General features: G+C 40.9%; 1 long non-coding RNA gene across 2 annotated transcripts in view; it reads left to right on the top strand.

The window, feature by feature from the left end:
- Positions 1–19,202, top strand: part of LOC121074409 — a 59,677-nt gene that overhangs the window by 30,689 nt on the left and 9,786 nt on the right. Inside the window, exons 7-12 of one of the 2 annotated variants that reach the window (XR_005822308.1) lie at positions 9,668–9,949; positions 10,186–10,278; positions 11,070–11,130; positions 12,232–12,299; positions 15,012–15,083; positions 16,894–16,983. This is a non-coding gene — a long non-coding RNA (uncharacterized LOC121074409). The remainder of the gene's footprint in view (positions 1–9,667; positions 9,950–10,185; positions 10,279–11,069; positions 11,131–12,231; positions 12,300–15,011; positions 15,084–16,893; positions 16,984–19,202) is intronic. The other variant, XR_005822309.1, reaches the window with a different exon arrangement.

Genomic DNA, 19,202 nt, shown 5'->3' with positions numbered 1-19,202 from the left:
GGATACAGGTGACTTCAGGCAGGAGAAAACTTTCAATGGAAAACAAAAATCTATAGAGGACATTAACATAGACTCACTCCCTCCATGCTCCAATTGGTTTTGTTCCTCTGCACCTCCCTGTTTGCTGTGAGGTTACTGACGGACCGTGTTACTGCAAGCGGGTTCAGGCCTCAAAATTCCATCTGGTCAGAGCAAAAATCATATTGCATGCTGCATATTGAATCGAACTGCAGATAGTGGAGTAAATGGGAGTTTAAGGCCTGTCTCATGCTATCAGTATTCTTTGGACATTTACTTTGCTGCCTTCCACTGTTCAGAACACCCTGAAATCACCAACACATTTGCTGAATTGAGGTTTAAAAGCAACTCAGAAGCAAATCATAGTTCTTAGTGCTGCTGAAGGTTGGAAGAATACTATTACCATGGGGGTGCTTCGTGCATGTGTCCGAGGGCCTCCGAAATGACCCATCATGTGTAAATGTGTCCTAGTTTTTTGTTTTCACAAAGACAGTTTGATAGGAATTAAACCTAACTCTTGGGAGAAAAAAATGAGTACAGCATACCAGAATGCCCATCTTCCTAATTCTTACCATGCTGCAAACTGAAATCCCAGACCTGCCCATATATTATGAAGCTTTCTCCTCCTTGGAGAAAGCTTTTATGATTTTTGGCCTATAAGCACAGTAATCTCTCTGTATGTTGAGACAGTACAGAGGATACCAAACCCTTCCTGTGAGATCTTTTCCCTTTGCATCGCTGACGTCTCCTCAGCCTTGGTGAACATCTCTGTGCTTGGCTTCCCATAAGTCCCCTAAGTCCTGCACCAAACATACCGTAGGTGATCATGCTACTGTGATGTGGAGCTGACCACACTGCAGAGGCCGTCAGCATTTCACTCGTGCTGTTCTCATCCCCTCTTTGCAGGACTAGTTCCCCGCTTGGCGTGCTGCTCTCCACTCCTCCTGCTGCCCTGCCCTGCCCTGCCCAAGGTGTGGGAGCCCTTCTGCTGCGTGCCGAGCGCCCAGAGTTCAAGATGTGAAGCTTTGGCTGTGTTGTTCTTTAAAGTGCCAGCTTGGCCTTACTAACACGTTTTCAATGTTTGGGATTAGCAGAGCTTGTAAGAACATAACAGACCCGTCAGGTCTACAAGTCCACTTGCCACCTCCACCCGCTTACATGTATTTTTCAATAGCTAATTAGGAGATAATGCCAGTGGAACCAAATACTGTCTCAAGATAATGATCTCACACTACTACAGAAATGTTAAGTGGGAATGTTTATTTTCAAAGGGAAGAAACGCTGATCATGTGCCTAATCCTATAATTCTTAAACAAGTAAAATTCCTGTAGATTTCAGCAGAGCCTGAGGTGACAACATCCTATTACTGTGGTAGTATTTCTGGATACCAAACAGCCGTAAGTGATGCAGTCATTTTCTCTAAATGATACTAGTGCAGTATTGGAACAGATGTTTCCCTTACCTTTATTAGCCCGTTGTATCTTCTAACTTGGAGGACAAATTCTGCGTGTGCTTCATTGCACCAGCATAGATGATTTTTTTAAAATGCGCTTTAGGAAGCAGTGAGCTGTGGTTTGGATGAAGTTATGCCTGTTTTTAACTTACTGACAGTTCATAATGGTGATGCGCAAGTCTGTGTTGCCTCTGCAGTCTCCCTTTGGTACCCTAAGGATCATCTCAGTTTAAATCAAAGATAGCCTTTCCTCTGTCCTGCAAGAAGCTCAGAAACAAATGGCTGTCTTAAATTCACCTTTCAGGAATAGACCACCCCATGTTTCCAGAGGGGGAAGGAGTACACCTGGGCAATGGGTACAAGTTCATCAGCTGCTCCAGTGTAAATACCCCTGTGCTACTCTTCCCCATTTACAGATGGGAGGCAACTGGGGGCAGCCTCACCCCTCGCTCAGGCTCATCCTGGTGTCTGTATTCCTGCCAGTGGTGTTGGTGGGGGCTGCGCAGTGCAAATCCTGCCCTGGGTCACTTCTCACTCTGCCAGGAGACAGTGCTAATGGGATGGGTACATCCACCTTCACTGCCTCCCCCCAGGAAGCCTTTTTTCTCTGGACTCACTTTAGATGCAGCGTTGTCTTACAGACAGGTGAACACTGCAGTGGAGGCAGATGCAGAGTTCCTTCCAGAAAAAAGCCTGTCAATGAAAGCAGGAAGGTTTATCCTAGACAGAATCAACTTGCACAAATTGTTAGTGCTGCACCATAGACGGTGTCCAGTGGTTTTTAGAAATTACTGCTGCTTTCACAATTAATGAAGATTCATCATTCCATTAGATCATCTCTAACCTGCTGTAATTGTTCGGATTTTTATTTTTTACCTTGTTCTCCAGTTCATGTCTAAATACAAGAAGATGTTTATATTGCATACATTCAGCTTTAATTGGCCCTTAAAAGAAGGTGTTGATTAGAATCTTCTCAACATCAACAGCTCGCTCGCACAACATTCTCTAATTACTGTTTATTAATTTAGTTCAAGTGGCATAGTTGAAAGCCCTGCTCAGATGGGAGAAGTAAATTGTCACTGGTATTGAATATGTAAATTATGTGCTGGGTAAGTTTCCATGAAGAATGTTTAAAGTTAAATGCTATGCACATAAAGCCTTCTAGTTTCATCTAACCCAACCATATGACAGCTTTGCAAGAAGTGTCATGAAAATTTACCAGCCCTGGCAAAAAACTACTTGCCTATCCTTTACTTTTTTCTATTAACAGAATCATGATGATAATAATAATTTATTTGCTAGTCAAAAAAATAAATAAAAATCATCCACACCGGCTGGGTGGAGGTTTGCAAGGCTGCCAATTGAATCTGAACTGCACGTTGCTGTGGTATAGACATTCAGCAGCCTGGATTTGTTGCCCTGGTGTAGTAACCCTTCCTTCTCTTTAATTAGCTTATAAAGTCAGAATTTCTTAAACAAAGTACTCATTAAACATTGCCTTGTTACATTACTTTAAAATGCAATTAAAAGTTTTAAGAGTGCCGCAGAGTTTGCGTACCATTGTCAGTGCCCATGTCACTCGCTATCAATTTCCACCCACTCACATAGATTGGAGGCCTCCCGTTAAATATAGATGGCACTCTGTAGCCTTTGTCTATAGGCTAGGCATAAAACTGTACTGATGCGGATGACCTGACTGCATCTTATACCTGAAGGAATAAGAGGAACGGAGGGGAGGCTGTTCTCAAGGAAGGAGGACCCAGGAGTCTTCATTGTTCTTCCACCTCTGCATTTGTCTCTCCGTGACCTTTTGTGGGGGAGTAGCCGCACGTTCCTGGGAGGTGTGCTGCTTCCGAGTCTCCCAAAGAAAGTTGCATGGAAACACCATGCAGTTATTGTATTGCACATCTGAAACTATGAGACCAGACATCATGCGAAAAGGGAAAGAAAACTGCCCAGTGCCTGCATTCTGCCTGGGCCTTCACCCAGTCCTTACACTCTTGCTGGCTGCTGTTATCATGAATGGCACTAATCAATTCCAGGAAATCTCTACACCAAGCATTATGTCACATGCGGTTACATCATTCCCTCTAACCTCTAGGGCTTCCTGTTGACATCTCTGGAGCTCTTGTACTACCAACTGGTATTAGAAGAAATGCCAAACTGTATTTTTAGCCATTTGTGTCTGCCGAAAGGAATCCAAGTGTTTCCATTTTGCAGCTTCCACCTGCTGGATCTCATCTTTGCTCCCTGAAACAAAGCAAACCTTTGTGGGGCTGCTCAGGGTCTCCCCAGGTGTTTATATGAAGGACGGAGGGAGCGTGTGAGAGGTTTATTGAGACAGAAGGGGCTAATGCCCCTGCAGAATTTATTTATTTTTAATGTCTAACAGATTGTTAATCCAGCCTGTCAGTTGTGTGACTTCTGTTATAACTTCACCACAGCAGGCTGTTCCTCCTTTTTTCTGAATTCCTTCCTAGGAGATGCTGCTTCCCAGGGTGAGCTATGTTTCACCTTGGGGTTGCTTCCAAGTGCTGTTCCGTGGGGCATTTCTCCCCTTCTCCTTGCAGGGCCATCCCCATAGGTATGTAGCAGCCACCCCTTTCTCGGTGTGAACACCCCATCAGCTTCTCCTGGAAATCCCCACTTTTCCAGCCATTCAACTGAAAGAGGCAGGGCTCGAGGTCTTTCTTGCAAGATTATTCCTTCTTGAAACCACTGCTCTGTCTCTTGGTTTGAGTCTTTTTTTATCATTATTATTTGTCTGGTTTGTATCTTCCTTTCATTTTAACGGTTTGATTTTTGTGGCTGTTTCTGTGTTTGTTCACTGCTGCAGTAGATATCAACAACATGATTAAATTCCAGCTCTGACTGTTGCAACATAAGCGCTCTGCCTTCATTATCCGTGGTGCCTAAAACTATTTGATCTCTAATAAGTTCGCCTGCAAGTGTGCCTCATTTGCATGATGAGGCTAACTGGTGCAGCCTGGTTGCATATTGGTCCCTGATTTCAGTTTCTCTTCAATCAGATGCATCAAACAGAAGGAACTATTAGAATTGCCAGCAAGTGTATTTTTTTCTGTTAATCATGCCAGAATACTAGGAGTCCCAGGCAGCCTTACTAGGCTGGAGAAATCCACTGATAAAAGGCATGGGAGAGCTTCTCATGTCAAGCCGTATACAAACCGGGGCTGTGCTGGGGATCCTTGGTCTGCTTTTACGGAAAAAGCTGTTAGGATCACATCCAGCTACTGGACTGGTGGTTGGGCATCCTCCTTTGGTGAGCAGCACTTCCCATCTCCGCAGGCCCTGAGCCCAGGAGGGAGCTGTGCCACCCAGCAAGTGCCTCTCCCCCAGCCCACCAGAGCTGGAGGTCTCCCTTCAGCCTCTCTAGGGGTCTCTGCTTGTCTCTGCCCCCAGCTCATGGCCATCCTCTCTGGGCCTACTCTTAGACTCAGCTGACATTCATTTGGCTGTAGTCCTCCTTGGGCTTTACTGCCCAAAGTTTGCATGGGGAAAGAAAATGTGTTTTCTTACATCAAGCATTTGTGAACATGAGCCTTTGTATGTGTCTAAAATGGAAGCAGCAAACTTGGAAGCTAAATGTCAGTAGAGGATAGAGGCTCAATAATTGTGAGATTCCTGGTTGTAGCGCTGAAAATGTTTCAAGTTGCCAGTCTCCTTTCTGAATCATGCTTGGGATATGCCTGTGGGTCCTACATGTTTTTCAGTATTACCTTAAGGAATGTGATTTGACCCTTTGCAGCATCCCTTCTTCTCCAATTTCAGAATTCAGCTTCTTACGCTGCAATATATACCAAATACCTCCATTTTCATTTGAGACAATTTTAATTGAGCTGAATGATCTTTGTGAACATGGAAATGTCTGTCATTGATCCAAATGGGTCCTAGACCGAGCCCTCATTTCATACCCCAAAATTACTGTTTTCTTTTGTTTTGGGGCTAGGGCAGAAGCCAAGAAACTAAACCAAGCAGAGGCAAACAAAAGAACTCAGGATCCCATCAGCAGTGTTTGCTTTGTACATGAACAGTAATTTTTCCCTAGCACATACTTCCAAGAATTTTTTAAAATACCATTCATATATCATCTGCCCAAGCAGACAACAGTTGTTCCAGAGAAGCTGTTGCTCTCTATTAGGTCAATGATCAGTGAACTAAACATTTTCTACTTAGGCCTTCATATGATAAAAGCCTAAGAGCTTTCAAGGAGCCATTACAGACTATTGCCTAGAAGAAATATCCATTTGAAAATTCTGCAATTATGTACTTCTATAATAGCGTGTAAAAGGAGCTCTGGACCCATTATGGGTTATTGAGTAAATAATGTATTTTTAAAAGTGTCTAAGTAATTTATATGATAGCCTGTATTGGCAGCAAAGAGTGATTGTAGACTAAACATTGTGTCTTCCTTTCATTTTGAAAATCTCATTTAAATCCCTAAATAGCAATTAAAAAAGAAATCCCTGATGCAGTTTCAGTATTTCTATAGTAGTCAATAGCTAATGTCTCTGACTTTACTCTGCTGAGGCTGCCATTTTGTGCTGAGCCAGTTTCCTCTGGTCTGACTTTGTTTTATGTTGATTGGATAAGACACGAGGCTTCATTATCAAATATAATACAGAAGTGTCCAGAGGCCTCCTGGAGGTCAGACCCACAGTCATCAGCCCTACCTCTAATCAGGAAGAGCCACTAGCCAAAAGTCCAGAGAGAAAAGACGGGAAGATGTCAGTCCCTATTTCAGGGAAGAATTGAGGCTTGGAGAGAGGAAATATGTTGTACAAGGTCACGCAGGAGACGAAGAACTTCTGCCTCCCCAGAGCAAGTTTAGTTTCTTTGCTTTATATTCAGACCTTCTGTGGAAAGGCACCATTGGAGATCCCCATTGCTGTGGATCCTCAGTGCTAATGCAAACTTCTCCTTTATCAGATGCCCTCAATAGTCTTGCTTCAGACCACTGCGCTCAGCCCTCTCAAGCACGGACCCTGGTCAAAGCAGATATGAAAATACTGCAATTCAAACTATTTATATTGCAGCAACAACGCACCGTGGAACAGCTGTGCTAGAAAACAAACTTGTCTTCTGCTCCTAAGTGTGGAGTAAGCTTCCCTTAGCCCTTCCCTTTATTTATCACACCGCTTCTTGCTGTGGCAGGGGTAATCCGCCTCTTTGATAATTTTCTGTCAAAAATTGAAAGAATAAATTTTTTAAGAAAAAACAATATTTGAGCTGCACTACATTCTGGAGTTTATCTTCATGTCTCCAATTAGCTCTTAGGCCAAGAAGCCTGGAGCTGTCACATGGAGACTACCACACGTGCATATTATATGTGCTTTAAAACCATGCAATGGGCCTGACCTGGTGGGACAGAAGTAAAACAATTCTCTGCTTATGGTGATGCTCCAGACTTAACCCTTTTTGATGGTACTTTCCCTGGCATAAATTAGACATGAAGCCACTTAATCTGTTGTTCTTGAACCAGTAGGTCCAGACCTGTGTTGTAACTTGTATTACTCTTGAAATACACTAGCAGTCAGCAGGAAGCAGCTATCTGCTAACACGACTGCCGGGGGTTCTGAATTGTCTTTTTAGAGGTTATGTGATACCTACCCCTGCTGTATCCAGCCATGTGTGTATTCAAAACAGATCGTGTGCTTCCCATAGCTATGCTGTTCAGTCACACCTCGAGAGCATAGCCTTTAGACCTGGATTTGAATATATTTGTATAATTTCTCATTGTCTACAAAAAGTGTTTTCAATTGAATGAATGAAAATATGGCATTTTGGCTACCCTCTAAGGAGATTACAAGAGATGGGTATCTGTAGCAGGGCCACCAGTGGATGAGATTCTCTTTTTCAAGTGTTTGGAAAGAAAAAAATAAAAATAAAAATAAAAATAAAAATAAAAATAAAAAAGAATAAACGCAGGGATGCCAAAGAGCACAAGGCTCAAAAGACAGAAATGAAAGGGAGTGACTTAATGAAGAGACAGTAAGGTAGTAGAAGGAAGAAAGATAAAGTAAAAAAATGATGGAGGGGAGGTAATAGAACTAGAAATAAATGGAGAAGAAACAAGGTGAAAGGTATAAATACATTTAAGTTGTATTTGAGCAAAAATATATAATGTCTAAGAAAGCAATCAGTCTCTCTCACTGTTCAACTGTATTTGTCACTTAGGAAATGACAGTTATCTGTTGGGATAATTGACTGGAGAGGTGATGAAGTCTCCATCACTGGAGGATTTCAGTGACAGAGTAGTCAAAAATCTGGGGCATACTGTCAGTTATTGGGCTTTTTACGATCCCTTCCAGCTCCATTTTCTACAACCTCACCATCCCAAAGAGTATGAGTGTATTAAACTGGGAATGAGAGCAATACCTCAGTTCTGTGTTATGGGAGACCCATTTCTGGCTCTGTTACCTCCTGGCTGAAGTTCTGTAAGGTCTCACAGAGTAAACGAGGCATGTGCTTGGAGGTGAAGTCTATGAGGAAGATGAACATACAAGGGAAAACCAAGAAAAGGAACTGGTTGATCTGAGGACAACATTTTCTTCTGAGGTATGTCTGAGTTAAGAGGCCATATGCCTTACATCTTCCTCCTCATAGTGAAGATCCCTATTCTGCAACAAATAAATAGTTTGGCTTTGGTGTAAAACCAAAACCCTCATAACTTGAGATAAAACATTCTGTTTCCTTCTTGCAAGAACGGAGTTATTAATTGCTCTAGTGTGCTTCAAACACAAATAATTCTACTCTTTCTTTCAAAGAAAATTCCTCCTAATTTTAGCCAAAATCTTTCCTCCCCTGGCTTCCCTTGAATGGTCAGAGAAGAGAGGACACAGGTATGAAGTGGTCTGGAATTCCTTCAGGCTGGTGATTATTGCTATGCAAACCCTCAGTCACCACTGCAGTACAAAACAAAGTGTAAAATGGGCTTCTAAAAGAAAAGTCTGGACAGGCATCACATTGGGATGAAAGAAAGGTTCATTTTCCCATTTTGTTCATTTTTCTCAGGGCTTGTCAGTGGGATCTAACAAACCTCTGTGTGATAATGTCAGTGGTCCTCTTCCGAAAGTAGGAAGCTTAGGTTGCTCTTCTACTGCCATAGGAAGACAGACTCTGAAAACAGTTACTCCTTCCCCATGAAATTTGCGGTGTATTCTCCTTTTCACTATGCCGTACCATCAAGTGCAATGCTGGTAACTGGAAGAAATTGTTCGCTTGTTTGTTTGTTTTCTGTTTTGTTTTGTTTTCTCCCTGACATTATTTTAGAGACATTAGATTCATTATTTGAGGGTGTGTATGAGATTCTGGAAGTATAATTTACGTCTGCTATGCCGTGAGATCTTTGGTATGATATTGACTCATTCATTGGCACCTGAGAGAGGTTTGGGGAATTCAGCAAGCTTTCAACAATCCAGTCTGAGAGATTAAGCAGAATTATGGCTCACTCAGGTTTGTCCTAATTTTATTAGATTTTCACCATTTCTAATTGCATAAACATATGCAGCCAAGTATACAGATGGGGACTGGGAAGATGTACAAGGACACTCAGGCTCCATAGTCAGCTAATTGGTGGACTAAGTAATAGGGCACTTGGAAAGATTGATAATTTTTTTCAGAGCATTTCAGGGGAAAATTCTGTCCCCATTAAAACTGTAGCAATCAAGAGAAGAAAGATTTTAGCGGTAGATTTTGTTGCAATTGCAGAAAGAGACGAGTGGAAATACGTGATGAAGAAAAAATCCAGGATGAAAGAAGTTCTTTTGGGCAGTATTCACTGTTTATTTGTTTTAGACATAGGAAAAAGATAGAATGTCTCAGAAACATAGAACAACTGGCTTGATCCATATGGTGACATCAGAAAGCTTTTGATCAGGGCTAAACACAAGATAAACAATGGTTAACGGTTTCAAATATTGCCTGGACAAATGAGAAGTCATTTTGGGTGCTACCATTGTTACTGGTAGCAAATGCCAAACTGTAATGTTTTCAGATATATTTTATATTTTCTTTTGGAGAATAAATCTGTTTTTGCTACGGCTAGGAGAGCTTTTGGGACACAAGTCAAAATATGTTATGGCTATTTCTGGTCAAATGATCCCAGCTGAGGTACTGGTATGGCTGTTTATATGAGTACTTTCACATGAAATAACATTGCTGTCCATACTTGTTAAGGGAATTCTGCTGTTGGCTTACTTTCTGCAATCAAAGCAGAAGGGAAGAGGAGGGAATAGTCTATGCTCAAGTTTTTGCTACTGGACCATCTTCATCCCTGATATGGCATCTGCACTATGAAATTGACTCTGAATGAATGGGAATTCGGGTGTCCTCACCTCCTGGAGACAGGACACAACTTTCAGACCGAATTAGCCTCAGCTGGATAGTTTTTGAAATCTCCCCAAGTAACAGACCTAGAAGATTTTTCCCTCATGGTGGCCTGGGCTGGACATTTGGTGGGTGAGTAAACTATAATTTGTTTTGTTTTTCCTTATGAAAACCAGAATAAACCAAGCAAGCTGGTCTTTGCTGAGAACTTGGGCTTCTCAGCAAAGTTCTACAATGCCCTCTCAGAAGTCAAAATATTTAATAAATAGATCATGAAATACTTTCCAACAACAGAAGTACAAGAAATTTAATAATGTTGGGAGGTAGTTTTTTGTTAATTACTTTATTTTCTTCTTCCTCCTGTCCAGGCAGTAGCATGCAAACTCTGACCACATCACCGGTGTGAAATTGCTGATTAACCTTTTGACTCTGACAATTGGGACTTCTCTCAACACCAACTGGTAATGCAAAAGACCATTAGTAGTTAATTTTGGGACACCCCAGCTCCAGATGTCAAAAGGTTAATGAAAAATCAAGTCTCTTGCTTTTACTGGGCAACTTGGAAACCTTCCCCCAAAACATTTCATTTTTGTGATAAATAAGCCAGACCGCTTCAGCTGAGAAAGACGGGTGTTTTGCTAATGTGTACAGCTGTTAATTGAAAAAGATTCTGTTATGCCTGTTCTTCTGGATGTAGATAAAAGAGAGATTTGTTGGCAAACTTTAGCTGGTCTTGAACACCGCTTTGTCCAAATACACTACTTAATAATAACGCTTTGTTCTTTCTGTAACAGCCATGGAGGGATTTTGAGTGGAATACTCATTTTCTTTAAGTCATATCTGCCAGTAATCATTCTTGGCTTAAGACCAGCTGTCATTTATGTGTTTTATGAAAATATAACGCCAGTTTTATGCTCAAAACTATTCTCTTTTAGGTAAAAGCTTCAGCACAAGCTGGTTCCCCATATCTACCATAAATGCTATTTATCACAGATTTTGGTCTTTAAAACAGAAAGATAATGTTAAAACATTTTGATTACCCTTTCCTTACCGCTATCATTCACAAACCATCTTTTCTAATTATGGTATTAGGACATTTACATAACAGGGAAAAGGGTCCTTTAACTACATTTCTATTATGTTTGGCACTTGTGTGAAAGGATATTATATTCATGTGCATTAGAGATTGCTTATAAAAGATCAAGACAATAATAGCAGATCAGACGATAAAGGTTCCCTTTTCTCCTCCCAGACAGGCTGTCTCTGACAGAAGAATACAGTTCATCAAAAGTGTCTGCAGGTTGTCAAACTCGGTGAGATTTGGGGACACTCGGAGGCTGTCATGGCCAACAAGAAGATTTTCTGTAGGGTTCTGCCATCATTCACCCTCAGGAAATAATCACTCACTACATTCTGCATGCTCTCATGATAGAGCTCTATTTGAGAGAAAAGAGCCATTTTATCAAAGGACAATATATCCCTTCTCTTGGTCCATGCAGCTTCCATTATCAGACCATAATAAATCATATTTATGTTCTCAGTTAATAAGACTGATTACAATGCAGGTTACAGGCATGGGAAAAGCAAAGCAGGTGAAAAGATGTTTTAATGAAAATATGATAAGCAAACAGCTTCTTGTGAACATTTCAGGCTGTTATTTGTAATGATCACAGGCAATTTTTGATACATCTTCTTTAGCAATGGTTTAAGCTGCATAAATTGGCTTGCCACTTTATACGTTGAAATAGGAAGAATCCCAGTGTCCTTCTTATGTTGTCTAGAATCATTATATACATTATAAGCATAAAATGAGTTTAATGTATGTGCTTTGAAAAGAAGGGGAAAACAGAAAATCAGGGAAGACTGATTTTAATGCTGCTCAAAATGATTTTGAAATTTTCTACTCATCTTTGTTACTAACGGTGCATTTTCCATGAAATTTAGGAGTGACATGTACTGCTTTCATCTCCTTAAAATTAATATACTGCTCTTTCTGTTTTCCTCAATTTCTTCAAAGTTCTTTTTAGAACACTGTGCAAAGAGACAGAGAAATTTGCCAGTCGATGTGTGAGCATCTCTGCTATTAATGCTGGGGGGAGTTAAGTGTGCTTCTGGAGGAGAATATACCCCTGTGTTAAATACTGAAAGGAACCCTGTTAAAAAGGTGCAAGGATGTTTAGCTGCAGCACATGTAATGTGTTCAAGGGCCAAATTCCCTAGGATCTTTTTAGGTGATGAAGATCTTTTTTTGTTAAGGCAAGAGTTCTCGTATGGTTTCAGCACATAACTGTGCCTAAGTAGCAGATGAAACGTCCTGCTCTCATCTTGTGAAAAGTCTTTTTTTTTTTTTTTTTAATGTTCAGCCTCATACTTTCAAGACAAAGTAAGAAGTTTAAATAATAATTTCCTTGCAGCACTTGCATAACACTGGTGACAAAGTCTCCGTGAAGTTGTGTGTCTGCAGGAACTGCTCTGGTCACAGGTATTTCCAAAGTCACTCTTAAACATGTTTTAAAGCTTTGTAATTGGCCTAGCACTGAAGAATGATCATGAAATGCCTTTAACCCTTTTAGGGCACTTCAACAGGAGAAGTGATCACACCAGAAACAGTAAACTGCTCTTCAAAGGCAATATTCTGATATGACAACAGACATAGATAATGCTCGTCATGATGGAACTGCTTGATACAGAGAAAAACATGTTGTAACTGCCTTCACCGTGAAAGGGGTTTAAAAATGTTGCCTGACAACTCCACAAAAACCAGAGCTGCTATTTCAGTTAAAGGCCAGTGGATTGTATTTTTCACGTCAGTTTTCACTAACCTCAAACATCACTGTTATGACAGACTGTCATCCAACCAAACCAGCAGTATGGTGCCATTCAAGCAAGCAGGAAGAAAGCAAACATGAAGGAAACTTAAAAGTCCAATTAGTAAGCTGGGGGTGTATGTGAGTGAACTACTCTTGTGCATTGATACTGATTACTGAAAATGAAACACTTAAAAGAAAATAAACAAAAAAGTGCTTTCTGAGCCATTGGTGTTTTCTTGGCTGGCAATTTCTCTTTGTTCTGTTTCATGATGCCAACCTCAATGGTTGAAGGGGTGTTCTGGGCCAGATGTCAATCACAATGTCTGACATAAACAAAAATAGCTAAAAAGACATGCCGGCATCTTCCTTTTGTTTTCCCATTAGCTCCATTTTTCTTTTCATAGGCTGACAAAAAATTACTGCCTCCAAGTGAATTCAGTAATGTCACTATATATCTAATATCTAGGAGACCTTTTGTTTTAGCTTTACTGGGCTTAACCACAAAAGACACTTGACATTGACAAAGAGTCTGTCAAATATACAATGATCAGTGCAATGAAATCTCTCATGACAGAAGGGCACTATTCTGCACACATACACAGCAGCCCGCAGCAGCCTGTCTGAGCAAAATATGCTGGAGCACATGCAGCAGCTGAACCATTACAGAGCAGGCCATAAGCTGAGGCTTGTCTTGTTTAAAGTGTCATAGTATATCAGTATAATTAAAACCGCCAAAAGAGTAGAAAAGATAGATGGAAATGTTACATTACTTGTTTCTAGAGATTAACCTCAAGCCAGAACTGAAACTCAGAGACACATTTTGCATTTCTTAGAGCTCTGATATGGAAGAAAAGAAGCCCGAGAGTACGTCTCTTGAAGTGTGAGACATGAAGTCATAGTTCCTGTATTTACACAATAAAGCAGAAATAGTGGTTCAGACAGACATGCTGTTTTCTCTGTGATTACAGCTCCCGTTGTGGCTGTACTCTACAAAGCAGCAGTATCATCTCTCAGCTACTTCTCTTTCACTCTCCTCTGCTTTCATTCCTGCAAAGTCTTGAGCACCTTTGGGTCTGCAGATGCATAGGTGTCATGGCCCTCTGCTCCCGTGGCATCCCCCAGCTCAGCCAGCACTGCATGGCCACAGCCCAGAGGCAGAGGCAGTGCACCCCGTCCCAGCTGGTGGCTGCAGAGGCTATGGCTCCAGGCTCTGCAGCGCCCAGCTAGGAAGATGTTTGAACAATGTCTTCAATTTGAAATCTGACCTTTTAAATGCCAGGCTCCATGCTTGCTTCTCTGTTGAGTCTAGAGATAAAATTATATGGCTTTCTAAAATTGACCCTGAAAATTATGTTCCCTGCACCAGATGAGATGTTTTCCTTGCCATGCATCATTGCTTGTCATAGCTATTCAGGCCTAGCTAGTTATGATCCCATTTTCTAATCATGACCTGTGTTATATCTGGTGGTGAAAAACCCATGGAGTTGTGGATCTGTTCTGCTGTGGAAGCCCTGGTCCATCCAGAAGCTGGGGAGGACCTGAACTGGCACTGGTGGTTCTGAAACACTGCAAAAGCAGCATGTCTTTTTCCTAATGTCAGCCTTACATTCAAGGAGAAGATGAGTGGATCAGGTAGGTCTTGTTCACTTCTAGTATAAATGAACTTCAAGGCCTTGCCTCATTAGTTGATTGCTTGAAGTAGAGAGATGTTAAAAGGGGGCCTTTAATTTTAGGTTTCCTCATACGTCCTGTATTTCTCCAACTTAATTCTCACTTAATGACTTCTCCATGCAGTGCTTCTCTTAAATTTCTGGACCAGGGCTGTAAATGTGCATAACTAGTCAAAAATATGTTATCTGCATTTAATGTTGGCTTCTGGAACCCTCACCGCCAAGTTACCTCGCAGACACATTTCACCTCACACACGTTTCTGTGTAGTGCCAGGAGAAGAATGGAAAAAAAATATGAAATGAAAGCAGATTCTGCTCCCTTTAAAGGCAATGAAAACTCTGCTTTTACTTCTACCTACTCATAATACTGGGAAAAAAATGAAGTGGAAACAAGCACAACAAAACACCTCTGCCAGCTATCTACAAGCTAACCAAGGCTTCCACTAATGAGGTGGTCTGGCATTTTGAGAAAGAGGTTCTTCCAGGAATGGAAAAAATATGCTGTTTTTTTCCTTCAACCCTGAGAGTATAGTGAGAGAGTAAGAAATTCTATTTCAAAAAAGGGATAGCAGTCAAACCTTTAATGCTGTCTGTATTATTAAATACCTACAGTCACCAGTATAGTTTCTTGTCAGTCAGATGTTGTTACATGTTTGTTTGGCAGATTACTAAGTACTTATTCATAAACATTTCACCTATTTGCTGTATTTACAGGTTCATCCAAGTGATCATGAAATTCCTGAGAAAGTTATTACTTTCAAGTCACAGTAACAGAGTAATTTCCAGGTAAGATATTCTAGAAGATGATTCCATACCATGGACAACTGCGTAGTCTATTAAACAGAAAAGTACTATTTGTGGAAAAGGTAATAGTCTAGATCATGAGATAGCAACAGATTTTGTTATGATCTCCAGATGTCTTTGGGAACTTAATGCATCCAGCATTGGTTCAAGTTTAGTCTGCGTGGCAGAAATGCGAGTTGTTCCAATTTCCTTCTCTCTGGGGCTGTGGGGGGGAACTCTGTCTTCCAGGGGCTGCAGAGGACAGGATGGTGTAGTGTGGCTGTGCTTTGGTAAGAACTTTCACCGCTTCAACAACTGCTCCTGGAGAACTCAGGGGTATCAAGTGCAGAAAAGAAAAGCTTTCACCATTGCTTAGTGGGACAGTGTAGTACCAAGGCCTTTCTGTTACGCATCCCTCAGAGCTGACTCTGTGCTTTCCTGAAGACCAGAGATGTCCAGGAGTTTCTGGTGGCTCACCAGTACCTATGAGCATCATAGGGTGTTTGCTCCGTTGCATTCCTGATAGGGAGCAGTTTGTAGCCGAACTGTACAGGTAGGTGGTGGCAGCTATTGATGCAAGGATCTGTCAGTGCATTTGCTTTTGGATTTCAGCTCCATTGGGCTGGGAAGTTAAAAAGAGCTCCCAAAGCAGAACAAGTGACTGAAATGACAATGCAGCACCAAAAAAAAAAAAAAAAAAAAAAAAAAAAAAAAAAAAAAAAGCTTACAGCTACTATTCCTTCATGGGAATCTGTACAAAAATGATCAATTTTGGACCTTGTGAGTTTCTCTCCAGAGCCAAAATTCAGAGTGAGTGCACAAAAGAGTGTGAGGAGAGAGCATTTCAGCTCTTTCAACTCTGTGCACAAAACCTCTCAGCGCTTCAGATAGGATTTTAGCATTTCTCGCAGTCTTCAAATGTTGTGCTGTGCAAGGATGTGCTTATACATAATTTTGTAATTGAAATGGCATGTTTACTGTTCTATTTCATGCTTGATTGTGTTTTTTAAACACCTTTACTCACGCTGCTAGAAGTGGAATTATAATTAAAATGTCCTGTTGAACACCTTGTTCAGTTCAATGAAGGCATAATAGAAGTATAAATACTTGTTCTTGTTGACTCTATGATGTCAGCACAACAAATGCAGTGAATGTCAGAAAACTAATCTCTCTTTCACCAAGGTATCCGCCAGAGAGGAAGGGGAAACAGAATCTGTGGCTGGGCAAAGAGGATACCCGTTGTGTGGGGGATAGGAAATATTTTGAGATACTGTTAACTTCTTAGGTACAGTGAACCTGAAGGTCCATGAGGCCTTCTAAGTGTTGGCAGACATACTAAACGAGTTTGAAGTGACAATATTATTCTTACATAAAGTCTTTTCTCTAAAGATTTCTAAGTATTTTCCAAGCATTAGTAAGTTAAGCTTTAATAAGTAGGTTCATGTTATTATAATACCTGTGATATATATGTGTTAACTAGGGCTGGGAACATTTGACTGATTTAGCCATTTATTAGCAAAAATTAGACATTAATTTGTTTCTCTACTAACAGCCCTTTGGCCTAAAGACTGGCAGTACTTTCCCTTTCTCCAGTAGCCATTAGGAAAAGCTGCATCTGGTTATAAAATGTGAGTTACATACTTCTTAGTATTCCTGTTTCTTTAAGATGTATACAGATATGCAGACCATGTCTTCATGGTGGGATTGAATTACAACACAAAGTTCAAATGTTTCTAGGTCAATGTCCTGGTTACAGCACTTTTGAATGGCAATAATGGTTTAATTTTCTTCATGTTTTGTTTTGTACTCTAAGTTACCCCCAGTGAAGAGATTCCTACCCATCCTGGCAGGCAGTTGTTGAATTTTAAGGAGCTTCAAATAACTTTACAGCTTGAAATTTCAGGTAAGTAGGGGAGTTCCAAAATTTAGTCTTATTTTTGATGCTTGGTTGGTCAGTTTACTTGGATACCTTGACTCAGTTTCTTCCTCTGAAAAATGGGGAAAACAATGTCTGTGTTCCTTGTGCTCTTGGATTGATGTAATAGTGCTTTTAATATAGTAGGTATTAGGCTCTAGACTGCACATAAACCATGAAATTTTACGTTCATGTCCTTTCACTGGCTGAAAGAGGGCTCTCAAAACCAATCCCAAGACGCATAATATTTCTGTGCCAGAGCAGGACTCACTAGTCAGTGTCTGCCTTACAGGAAAAGCACACATGATCTTTATAAAGCAGGTAAATAAGCGGACCCAAAGCGTGTGCAAATGACCTTCTCTGCCCAGTTTCAGTTCCAGCAACTATAAGCTCAGCACAAGTTGTGGAGGGAGATTGTTCACAGAATTTGCTCTTCAGAAAGAAAAACAGTGAGAAAGTGGCAAAGTAGGAGGTTTTCCTTCAGGGACAAGGGAAGAAGATGGTACACAGGGCAGTTCAACCCAGTCCAGAGAAAGATTCACTGGGATAAGGCTACTGAACATGCAGGACAGAATTTACAAGAATGTTTATGTCAGGTGTTGCAACAAAAAGTGGATTTGTTTGAATGTCTCATTATAGTACAGGTGCAGCTCTACACACCCACACACGCTGCATTTATTTCAGTGTGTGATCATATAAATACCTGCAGGTGCAACACTGAAGAGATACCCGTGCTGAGGCATGAATATGGAGTTCCACATCTGTATTTACTGCCTTGTTCACACAGTGAACTAGTGCAGTCAGTGGGTTCTCTTCCCACCTCCCACATGCACTTTAAAACTTCATTTTGAAGGTAATTCAGTCCTGCTAAGTGCATTTAATGGATGGATGTCAAGGTATAGAATCAAAATGCATGAAGGTGAAGGAGTATGGAACAGCCATCGCTTCACTGTATTGCACATATATATCTAAAATTAGAAAGAAACTAATTTCAGATAAAGAAGGCCACATCAGGTTAATGTATGGTCATAAACCCATAAAACTGGAATTTAATGTGCCTTCTGAGGCACCTAAAACTTCTGTTGGCCTTCAGTACAGTGGCTGGTTTCTCTTTCCTGGCACACACAGAGATGTTTCCTTGTCTATAATACTGTCAGATAGTCCGTAATACATGGGGTGTGAATTATGTCTGCTGCAAAAAACATGGTTTTGAAATCACTGACTTGTGTGCATGTAACAATCTTAGTTGTGGTATTGCACTTATGCAGCTGGTTGCATTCAATATCCATCTGATGCTAACTACCTGGTTACAAAGGCCTTCCTCACAGTGTCAGAAATGTAGAACAGCTAAAGGCTATAAACTGGGGACAATATTTTGCATGTAATGGTTGCCTGCAGAGGCTCAAGGTTCTGAAAGTTTCTTACTTTTTATAAGGCCTTCAGTGAGAACTTTTGTTTTGTGGAGAGAAAAATAAAACTAGCAAAGTTCCTTTGAACATTTCAGCAGCCTTTCATAGCATTAGCTGTGAAAGTAATGGTGTCACATTCCTAACAAGGATGTATGGGAACTGTGTTTTAGGAGTCCCCACTGCTTTCCTTGTGGAAACTATTTCAGGATGCTTTGGGATTATTTGGTAATAGCTTCTTCTTGCACCATGATTTCATAGGGATCTTCTCTATTATCTTCTGTCCAGTACATTCCTTTGAAGACCTAGGGAGAAAACGTGGAACTGGAGAGCATTCAGGGAAACTCTGTTTGCATCTCTGTATAGCTAAAAACTACATGACAGAAAATGTGGAGGAACCATAGTGCTCAAAATTCAGTTAAGCAAAAACTTTAAATGGTGCTGTCCAGGCAAAGGAATGACGAGAATGTCATCAGTGGAGACTACATAGGAAGCAAAGGAGTAAAAAAAGTACAATTTTTTGTTTCTGATACGAATGCCACTGCTTTGTCCAGAGGGACCAGAACTGCCATTTATGACTCATGATAGTGAATGTGCTCTGTGCAGTGCCATGCAGAAAGGGACCAGAAACAGTGGAGAAGTGGAAGAAAACACCGTGCTAATGAAGAGTTTCATCCGGGCAAATTTAGCTCCCTGAGAATTAGCCTGGGTATCTCTCCATGACACACTTATTTTAGAATCACAGCATGTTGCAGTTATTAGACTCTGGCAGGCTCCTAGGTAGGAACTGTGTCCAAGAGC

Source organism: Cygnus olor, chromosome 8 (genome assembly GCF_009769625.2).
Source record: "Cygnus olor isolate bCygOlo1 chromosome 8, bCygOlo1.pri.v2, whole genome shotgun sequence".
Taxonomy (NCBI): Eukaryota; Metazoa; Chordata; class Aves; order Anseriformes; family Anatidae; genus Cygnus; species Cygnus olor.
This window is presented reverse-complemented; position numbering and strand designations above follow the sequence as displayed.